Genomic DNA, 11,023 nt, shown 5'->3' on the forward strand with positions numbered 1-11,023 from the left:
GCCACATTGTTCAATAGGGTTAAAAGAAAAATGGTTGACGACAATTATTAACATTGTAGCTTGATTCGGATCACGTTTAGGCTATCATTAACAAAATAATAAACATATTCAAAAGGGCTATTCTACGCTTTTATTAAGGAAGCTTGCCTCTTTTGGTAAATTTTTCCAAAGGGTCCATTTAATGTTCTCCAAGTTGGGGTCAAGTTTTTAGTGTGTGCTTCCTTCTCTGATCGTTGGTAATCCCAGTTTACCACAGATTAGCTCCAAGCTATGCGGTGTTAAGTGGACACAATCAGAAACGTGGCTCTGATACCCTTTGGGGAAAAGGTTGCGAAAGTTTTCATGTTCTCCTTACAATTGCCACACACGGGACCGGACTCGCTTTCACTCTGGCGGACAATGCAATAGACGCAAACTTCTAATCTAATGGTTCCACTTGTCTCCGTTAAAGGTTTGGCTCCGATAAAATGTTCTTAAAAACTTTAAGGCACCATTTTTAAGTGGAACATCCAATCATACTATCAATTGAAGGACCCTTTTTATGTAGCGAGACTATACTACTATTCCTACTACAGTTCTGCAAATATTAGACCCCGAAGGAGGCAGAATTTCAGCAAACTCCGATTCGAGACTATCATCGTCGCGCTGTGTGCTCAGTTGCCTCTCGCTGCCGTCCGTCACGTTTCATAGCCCGAACTATTCGGGGGCTTAATTAGCACCTGCTCATAGTTCCTTCCGCGTAGGAGGAGATGCCTATAAATTTTAAAAGCATTTCGCAATTAGCCGGCTCCAGTTCGTCCTAACCCTTGCATTCCGAAGTCTTGGCCGGTCTCTTAATGTGCTTAGAGGCTGCGGCGTGCGCTCGTTAGATCCATTTCGTGAGCCACAAAAGTTTCACTCCGACCCGGCCGTCGGCGGCGTTAGTGGTCCTCCGGGGTGCAGTTGCCGCGCGGTGTGCTTAATAGATAATGAGATGTGTACGCTAATATCGTGGCTTATGATGGCGAGGATTTCCACGTGAGATCCGGAACCGTGACGTACGACGAAATTAGTCCGAGGCGTGGACTTAAAGACGTTATATTAGCGACCATTGGGAGTCGTAAAAAGGCTTTATCTGTCTCACAGCATAATACATGGTGATGGTGCGATCACTTAAACTGAATGTTTATGAGTTCTTCAAGCACCTATTGGAGTATTCCAAGAACTCTGTTGCCTTCTCAAAATGATTGGTAAAAGAGAAAGATGAAAATTCTTAAGCAACCGGAAGCGCCGCATAGAAGAAGATGGAATAAACTTAATTTTGATTTCCGCCGGCGAATGACAAAATCAGCCGTGCCCTTTTCGTCGCAACAATGTTTTCGCCACGACTGAAGAGCCGGCTGTTGACACACGAGATTATAGAAAGTAGATCCTATTTGCACCGGCCCCGGCGGCGTCGAAAACTGTCTCTTATTCTTGCCGTCGAAAGGGGGAAACCGAAAAAGACCCGCCGAAGGGATACCGGCTGTTGGTGCTCTGATGGCTTGCGTATTTTAGAAGGGCGTGTAACCACCGTCCCCAGGCCGCTCTTCACGACTCTGTCTGTTTTTGCTGGTCTGGTCTATGGACAAAAAATACTTAACGTGGCCTACGGTACGGTAGAGGGCAATGTTGAGTGGAGAAAATTGAGGAAAATGTTTTCTAATTTTCTTTTTTGCACAACAACAACCGGTGAGATACCGTCAGGACAGACATTCCCAAGTACGGTCGTTACGGAACGTGTATTTAACAGGTGAACGAATGTTCCACTGAAGCCCCCCTACAACCTCTTCGATTGAAGCGCAACGAGGCTGTACCAATCCCACCTGGCATTACTCACTTCAACACACCCAGGCAAAGCTTCAAAGGTCCACTGGCGAATGCTGTTGCACAGTCGAACCGAAGAGTCGTGCCAAGAAAGCCTTCCTCCACATGGTCCACCACAATCGAATAAATAACATGTGCTTTCAATAATCCAACCCCCCATAATCCGATAAGGTACGAAATCTACCTCAACCCGTCCGGGTTGGGCTCGGGAAGCGTAGAAGTTGGCCCTGGGTGGTTGCTGCAATATTAGGAAATGCTTTTAACTTTGAGCCGACTATCAAAAAACCCGACACTCTGACCGAATGCTCGAACGTCGTGCGCTGAAAGCGAATCCTTGTAAGCTCTGTGCAAAGCTCCACTTTTCGAGTGCAATAATTAAACTCACAGTAAGTTGCAAAAGTGCAATTACTTGCCGCTCCATTGTCACTTCGGTGGTTCGGTTCGGTTCAACAAGTTCAATTACGCCGAAATGTGTGTTGAGATTTCAATTCGGAAAGCTACGTTATGTAGCGTTCCATGCTGCAAACTGATGTCTGCCGTCTACCTGAGGGATGCCATTTAGTTTTTCGGAAACTTGCTCGAAAAACTATAGGAATCCTCTGAATGCCTCCAACATATAATTCTCTTTTCGATAGGGACGTTTAAAATCAAGTTGAAGACATCAGGCACGTCAACACGGTTTTGCCGGTAACCGTTGTTGCGGAAACGGTGAACCGGATCACCGAAACCAAACAAACAGACGATAACCCCTAATAAGCGAAATTGAAATAAAAATATCCTAATTGACTTTTCGTCGCTTGGCTTGGCGTGGCCACCGATCGGTAGACAGAAGGTCCTGCCTCCTGGCGCTAGACGAGAAGGGCGCTCTTCTAAATTAGTTCCATTCAATTAAACCGTCTGTGTGCGGCATATTTGCAGTAAAAACTCAGCCAAAAAACACAACCTGACACAACCGGAGAAACGCTGGCTGGCGAAAGACAAATCTTCTGGGGTGTCCCGCAAAAAACCTTCTCCAGCCTCCCGGCTCAGCTTTCGACGACGACGACGACGACTGGCACGGAGAGGGCAAACAATCAAATAAGAGTGTAAACATAATGCCCGGGATTTATCTTCCATCTTTGACTTTGTATTCAAATTAGGAAAGATGCAGGGAAAACCCACAGGGCCCCCGGCATAAACACTCCGGCGATGCTCCGCCAGAATGACAGGGTATTGATTTGCGTGCCAGGCGCTGGGTGAACAAAGCGAAAAAAAAAGTGGCGCACAGGGTAATTGCAGCATCCTTATTATGTTTGTTTGTCGTTAATTAAATCGTAATAAATTCATCAGCCGTTGCGAGGGATGGCTTCTGCCGGATGCCCTTCGGTGAGCTTAGAGAGTTCCGCACGTGAGGCCCTGTTTTTCTTCGCATATGTGGTTTGCATTTCAAATGGAGCACTCGTACGTTTTATGGTCCTACAATTCAAACTGAACCTTTATATGAGAAACAACAGCAATAAATACAATTGTTTCTTATACAAGGCCCGCCTGGCCCGGTCCCTATATGAGCAATTCCTTTTTATTCGAACGTAAATCAAATAGATGCACTCAGCCAACAGTGAGTCATTGAGCGGTCAGCATATCCTGTTTCATATCCTTCCGCCCGCCCGAACTTCAGTAATCAAATGAAACATGAACCACCAGACGCCCAGCTGGGGCTGGGAGCAACAGTTACAACCAACGGATAGCCCATTTTCACAATAGTTTCGTTGATTACTGCGGGATATCGGAGCATGTCCTCGCCGGGAGCGGGATTGTCTGGGAGGCTGGCGGAACGGAGCGACGCCGGCGCAGCATCCGATGGGGCTCGTTTTCCCGGCGCCAGGCAGTCGCGCCACGGCGTCGTCTGAAAGTGCCACGTCCTGCTCGTCCTGCGTCCTTCCAAGGGGAACGCCGAAAGGACGAGTGTACTGAACCCGGTGTGTTCGCGCGCACAAAGCACTCAGGCAGGCCCCGTGGAGAGAGAGAGAGACAGGAAGACTGTACAACGTAATGGGATGTGGGGTTTTCCCTGGCGATGGTGGAAAAACACGCATGACGCCATGGTGCGCTTGGAAAGCACTCAAATTTTTGATACATAAAAAGATTTTCCTCAGCTCTTGGAACTCATCAGACGATGGTTTGTCTGGTGGCGCCATGCAACACCTTGCTCCGGGGCAGGTGGTTGTTGTTAGTTTAGTGATCAATAGCACTCGTTGAAGCTAGCTCAGTGTGTAGGCCGTTTATGGTAGATTGAAATGGCCGGTTAGTAATTTTACCGTCAACCACTTTGTTCCTCGTCATCATCTGAAGACTGATTCGTTTTCAATCAATAGAGTTCAAACTTTTTCAAATTTTAGTTCCATAATGTTGTGCCTTTTTCGATTCTTCTAATTGTGGTAAATAATGGTGGTAAATTAAGTGTTGAGTGAATAAATAAGTAGTAAGTAAGAACTAAGTTTTTGGTCAAATGTTTAAGCGGCAATTCTTGGACCCATCCCTAAAAGTATGTCGACTGCAGGTTAATTAGTGTATTGGCCATTGCTGGCAACACCTCAGCGAGCGAGCGAGACCTTGCTGGCGAGTTTTCCTCAACACCTTGCTGGCGAGTTTTCAAATTCGACAGAAACAGTCCAAAAATGCATAATTTGACTTAAATCCTGTGAACCGGTTCAAAAACGATACTCAACCGATTCATGACCGGTTCAAAACTACAAACTTGTCCTGGACTTTCTCAAAGTTTCTCAACCGATCTGGGGTTCGGCTTTTAATATAATAATGACTTTAGCAGTTAGTTGCTGGTTGTCCTTCAATTCACTACGTGCCGATTGGAACTCGATCGAGTAAACTTTCCCATTGCGTTGCACTCCTTTTCCGAAGGATTTGCCCCAAAAACGGAGTTTTCAGCTAGCATTAAATTTATTCCCCAAAAACACATAACCATACATTATTGAACCAGTTTTCCAATAATGAGGCAGAGTTCAAAGTTTGAAGCCATAGAAAGTAGACCGATCCAATGTGGTGAATTCATTCGCACACCACCCACAAACCAGTGGCAATCATATTTGATGTTTTCAATTTACATACCCTCGCGAAATGCTCAATGTTTCACTGGGTCCCCTTCTATTGGGGTTTCTAAGCAAATTAGACCGAATAATACATCCTTTCTCCCCCAATGTTACGCTTTTCCCGTAACGGCGCTGTACAGCGAATCGTACAGCGCCAAAAAGGGCACCAGCAGGGTGGACTGCAAGTGATACGAGCCACATTGTACCGGGCCCAAAGTCTTTGGCGCCGTGCCGACCGCGAGATGGAACAGAACCTTCGGCAGCTGCTGCTTTGCTGTTTCCGGTTCCTGGCGGCGCTCGGTCGTAAAACCGGAATTGGGGAGGAAATTTCGCTTAAGTAAACATCCCGCGACCACATCCGACCCCGAGGATTCGACGAACCTCGCGGCACGTCAGCTGGAAAATGAGTGCGGCTTTCTTTCACCAGTACCACCGGCAACGGAAACGCCACGAGTCGAAAGCAGCAGCCACACCCCGGAACATTCGTCAGCGATGGTGTGCTAATGCCGGTGTACCATTACCGGCATCCGCCCGTCGTGGTCGCGGGCCACCATCACCTTCAGCAGGGCAAATAAAATTAAATGATCCCCGGTTTTATTACCTGTTGGCTTCTGGCACCGGGCTCCACGGTGTCGGGCGTGCTTCGGAAACGGGCTTCGGTTCTGAGAGCTTTATTTAAATTATAAACCCGCTAAGGCGCCATAAACCGCTGCTGCGGTGGGCGCGTTTAGAAACATCTAAAGTAGTTAAACACAACGAACCCAAACAGGGCGTCCCGAAATACGTGCTAATGATTTGCAAGAAGATTTCAAATTATTGCACAAGAAAACAAGTTCCCAATGCGGTAAATTGTAACGTTAAAATCTGCAACAACCCACGCGGACACATGTGGCCCGAAATGCGTACGGGGAGCTCTATCTGTTTCGAAAAGATGCTCAAGTGGGTGGTACTCAAGAGGGCTTCAGCGTCCATACATTCTACGTGCTTCATCATCGCGAAGGGCCTTAACGGACCATACTGCCAGCATTTGTATCGCCGACCCGCGTAACAATTAGAGGAGCATAATTTAAATTGCAGTCTTTTGGTTCGCGCCACGCACGGAACCGGTGACTGGTTCCATAATTAAGGGCACTAAAAAGTGATGTATGCACGGGCCGGGCGTGTACGTAGTACCCTCAGCGTAACGCAGAGCAAGAATCCGCGCTGGTTGCGCGAAAACTCAAAGCAAGATACCAGGAAAATGCGATCGGAACCTTTCGGTTCCACCGTGAACGGCCAAGTGCTCGTCGAATGATAATAATTAATGCTGCCGATCATAATCTTTAGTGGACCGCACTTTTCCGATGGCCTCGGCGATGACAGTAATTTGCAGTCGGAGGGAAAATTGAATCCGGACCGGTGCTCACTATTTTCCATTCCAGTGTCCCTTTTGCGCGGTTCAACGAGCCCCGAACATTTTTCCATTTTGTGTCAAGGAAAGCGGGGCACACCACCCAGTTCCCAGTTCTACCAACCACCCTTTTCAACACACACCACATGCAGACCGTAGCAGGGAGCGAAAAAAAAATGTACATCATAAATTAATAAAAAGTTTGCTGCTAAGGGATTTGGCACCGACCTCGCATTCGCCACAGGACCGGGCCAATGACCGGCAACTGTAATGCTCCAGCACTACAACACCGACGGCCGGCAACGCCGCGAATCTCGTCCTTTACAGGCTACGGCCATAATTGCGAGTGTTTTGGCTGCAGCGTTCTTTTTTTGTTCATTGTGCTGCGTTGCTCGCCACCATTAGCCGGAGCGGTGCGATTGCCGCCGCTCAGATTCCATATTTTCCTATTGGTTCGCCCAACTCCCGAGAGCAATAGGCCGGCGCTGGCCGCTCACCGGGCCAGGTGCTGTGGTGTGCTTTGGGATCACCACTAATGGTGATTTCGAAATAAAAAGAAAATTAGAACAAAACTGTACAAGGACCGGTGAGTGGGCAAAAAAAGAGCAGCGACACAGTAGCGCCACGGCCACGAAACAATTCGGATAATTTATTCCACTCCCGAAGACTCCCGAAGGGATGCCCGCAAAATGGCGCGAGAACCTTTTTCGATTTGTGTTTGCCCACGCTTGCCCGCGCCCGGCCTGGCCGTCCGATGGGTTCCGACGGTGACGGTGAAGAAGCCAGCGCATAAATTAATAATGTATAATGCAAAATAAAAGTTCTATGTTTTGGCCGCAGCCGATTTTTTGTCGGCCGCAATGTCCCTTCGGGAGCTCCGCCGCCAGAGCAATCATTTCCCCATTAGAGTCCGGTCCGACCGGCAGCCCACGATGACCACTTTCCGATGCCGGTACGCATGTGCTTCTTTAATTAAAAGCGTAACCCAACGGGAACGCACAGCTTCCGGTCCAGTCCAGCGGGTACTCGGTTTTGGGGTTTGCGTTTCAGGTCCTCCGAATCTTCACATCTCGTACCGATCACCATAGAACCGCTCTCCGGTCGGTTGTCACTGGGAGTAGTATCTCAGGAAAGTGTGTTGATTAAAAGGTCGGCGCTTCTTGGCGTTCTGCAGAGGGGAACCCACTTCTCAAGGATCCCTACGAAAGAGTGAAGATATCTTAAAGTCAGCTTGGCAGGGATGCTTTTGTGTCTAAGATTTAAAAAAGGGAAAGAAGCATCCGAGAAGAAGCCCTAGTTTAGAAGGACAGTCTCCCCAACGAAACAGACGGTAATTAATTATTTCTCAAGGAAATCAGGTGCCACTCGTCGTGGCCCAGAATGAGCCGTCAGGGCGCAGGAATTGAATGGAAGAAAAAAATTGTCGCGGTTTAAAGTTTGCTGCCTAAAATTAACTCAACCGGGCCCCAGGTTTCGGTTACACAAACGGTACAACATTACGGCCTTTTGTGGAGCCACAATGAAGAAGCGTGATTAATCTTCCAGTAAAATACCGCTTTGTGTCGCGCGCTGCCACATTTTGATTGGATGCGACACCCGATCCGTAACACAAGATGTTTCGCTGGAACGGCTTAAAGTGCTTTAAATAGACAACCTTTCCAGACGGTGCCGCTTTCCCGCTCAAAAACAGTCAAAAACAATCCGACAAGTGTTTTCTGGCCGCAGCATCGTATTCCAACATTGATTTCCATGAACCGTGCGATGTTTTGTGCGCCGTTCGGATGAACACTCGGATGAAGTTCAAACATTCGAGCAGCTGCTCGATTCGATGTTGGTGCGCGTTTGTATGATAAAATGCTGTTCCCCATTAGACTACGGCAATTGTAGCAATAGATAAGAGTTATCAGAGCCAACGATAGTGACTGAATACATTTCTAGCCCCAATTGTTCCCATTGAAAACACATATCGATTGGTGGCTCGAGAGCACCGTTTCGAGAGCTTCATTCGGCGGCAGAGTATATTTTTCATATTTTTCCACGAGCTAACGGAACACGAACTGCAACATGAACACATCTCCGTGGAGAAATGATGAAGCAGCGCGAAAAACAAGACACCAGAGAGCAGCAGCATAAAGTAGCCGTTTTGCTTAGTCAGTGTTTTATGACCGTGACTAACGATGGCGGCGACGACGACAAAGACAACGACCGGCAACGAAGAAGACGACGGTCAAGATGATGCGGACGACGCGGACGATGTCTCCTAAAGGAACCGCGCCAGACGACAGACCGTGGTTGCTGTTTACATTGCGAAACGCGATGACGCGAACGCAAAAGGCGAGTAGAAGAAGGAAAATAATTTAGATGAACGATGGCAGAATCGTTTATTTACCTTCGAGTGCTGTTTCGAGAGAAAGAGTTTCACAAAACCGGAAAGGGGATCCGGGGCGAGTTTGAAACTGTGTTGCTCAAGTTTCACGGCGAACCACCAAGTGACACCATCACCCCAAGCGGTGGCCAAGCGAAAATGTAGGAGTTGCGGAAAAAAGGAATAACATCCGGGGCCCATTGATGGCAACGCGTAAAAAATGTCGTCGTTTCTAAAAACCTCCGGCATATTTTCCCTTTTTCCGGCGAAGACACAAAAAAGCAGGAAATCCATCGAAAAGTTACAGCGCGATGTGACGCACGTTCGAAACCAATTTTTTGTGCTCGTCCCAAGGGTAACATTCCTGATTAGGGTGTCTTTAGCAGATCAACGCCTAACGAATGATCGCAAAGGAAAGCTCAGTCGTTGAAAGCTCTTTAATATGAATTAATAAAAATCGATGGACAAATCCATATATCCTTTTAATCCCGCTACAATATCCAGTTCCAGCGTTCGCCTCCGTTGCTACAAAGTTCGGGGGCACTAAAAGGAATGCTGCCTCATTGGAGTCCGGTGTTAAGACGTTCGCATTCAAACGAACGGTTACGGCCGTTTACCGTGCTAAGCCAAAACGGTGGCCGTTATGTACACTCCCGCCCAAGGTTAGTTTGTGTTGTGTCTTCATTACTTCTCACCTTGCACGGGTCGAGTGGGTCCTTCCCACGGTGGCCGGATATCCTCGAAAGGTCAAGAACGGGTAACGATAGAGCGAAGCAGACCAGATTAGACCCTCGGCTCTACGGCCACTCGAAACGGTCGGCGGTCGGTAGCATAATCAACACCCTGCGTCCCGCCGAGTGGAGAAGGATCGCTCGTTCATCGCCGAAGGATTAGAAGCGTTGGTGGCGTTGCAATGCCCGGGACGTGGTAAGAAAACGCTGCTAATGAGATGGCAATGAGACGCACACATCTTTTCCCGGAGCCGTTCTGTGTTCGCTTTAAGCCGCCATTCACGCTACCGAACGACCGAATGGGAGTGTTTCCCTCGGAGTACGGTGCTTTAAATGTCCTTGGACTTTGTGTGCCGACACTGGGAGCTCAAAGCGAAGCCGACGTAACGCTGAAGCTGGCGGACGGATGGAATACATGGTTCTCGCATTCATTTATCAATGAGCTGAGCAAACTCTTCGGTGTCGTGAAAGAAAATCAATGAAACGCGCTGAGCCTTGGTTACAGTTCGCTGCAAAATAGTTAAGCCCGAGCCCGAGAGGTAACGAACGTCGGAACGATTTAAGTCCCGTCAACCGTAATCCTCGGCATCATGAATGGGAAAGTCAGCCGCAGGATAAGTCATTCAATGCTCGAAACTTGGTTTGAGGAAGCCGTTCCGTTTTGGAACATTCTTCAAAGTTGCGAAACAAATCCCCGCCCTTAAAGAATGTTTTTGAAAGATTTACAGACATCAGCAGAAACTTGCAGAACACCCTGAACTTAACCAACTTTATTCGCTCGCCCCCGATACCCCAATAGTTTCGTTACAAACGGAACGGCGGGGACACGGTTCACGGCAACCTGTAATGAATCTGTAAACTTGCAGTAAAACTCATATTTTATGTGGAACACATAAAAAACGTGTCTCAAACGAGCCACCCTTCTCCTGATGGCTCCCGATCCAGGTTCTTCCGGTGGTCCGGAGCAGCAATTACATCAAATTAAACGCACTTAACGTCATAAAACATGCCGGAAACAAACGGGGACAGGCAATTTTTACACACCATCACCACTCCCCCCGAATTCCGAACCGAACCGAACGGGGTTTTCCCGGGGCCACTATTCGCACCCTCCGCACCGGACTCTCGGACCCACGCGCCTCTAGATCCCACGTCCGGCAGGTCAATACGTCCGGCAAACACGTAAAGCGGTGCTCTTGAAATTAATTTACTGTAACCATCGGGCTCGGCCGTTGGCCAACGGTTAGTTATGGTCCCGGAGCCGCCCGACCACCCGGCCGCCTTATCAACCCGGTGCCCGGTTGCCGTTTCCGGCGCGTATCGTAGCTTCCATCAAACGGCAACGGCCCTGTGTGTACGGTTCTATAATTCAACGGAATTTATGAGAGCCCGGACGGACGAATTCTTTGCCGAGCGCGCCGAAAACCGGAACGACATTCTCACCTGGGCTCCGGTGTCCGAGACGTGGTCACCGCGGTCCAGTCGGTGTAAATCGGGCAAGAACCCAGTGGGGCACCTTAAAGTGCGGGCATTTCGTGCGAAAAAGCATTTCTTGTTTGGTCCAGATTTCCCGGCTTAATCGCACGCACGGAATGCGCGAAGGAGC

The sequence above is a fragment of the Anopheles bellator genome, chromosome 2 (genome assembly GCF_943735745.2).
Source record: "Anopheles bellator chromosome 2, idAnoBellAS_SP24_06.2, whole genome shotgun sequence".
NCBI lineage: Eukaryota > Metazoa > Arthropoda > Insecta > Diptera > Culicidae > Anopheles > Anopheles bellator.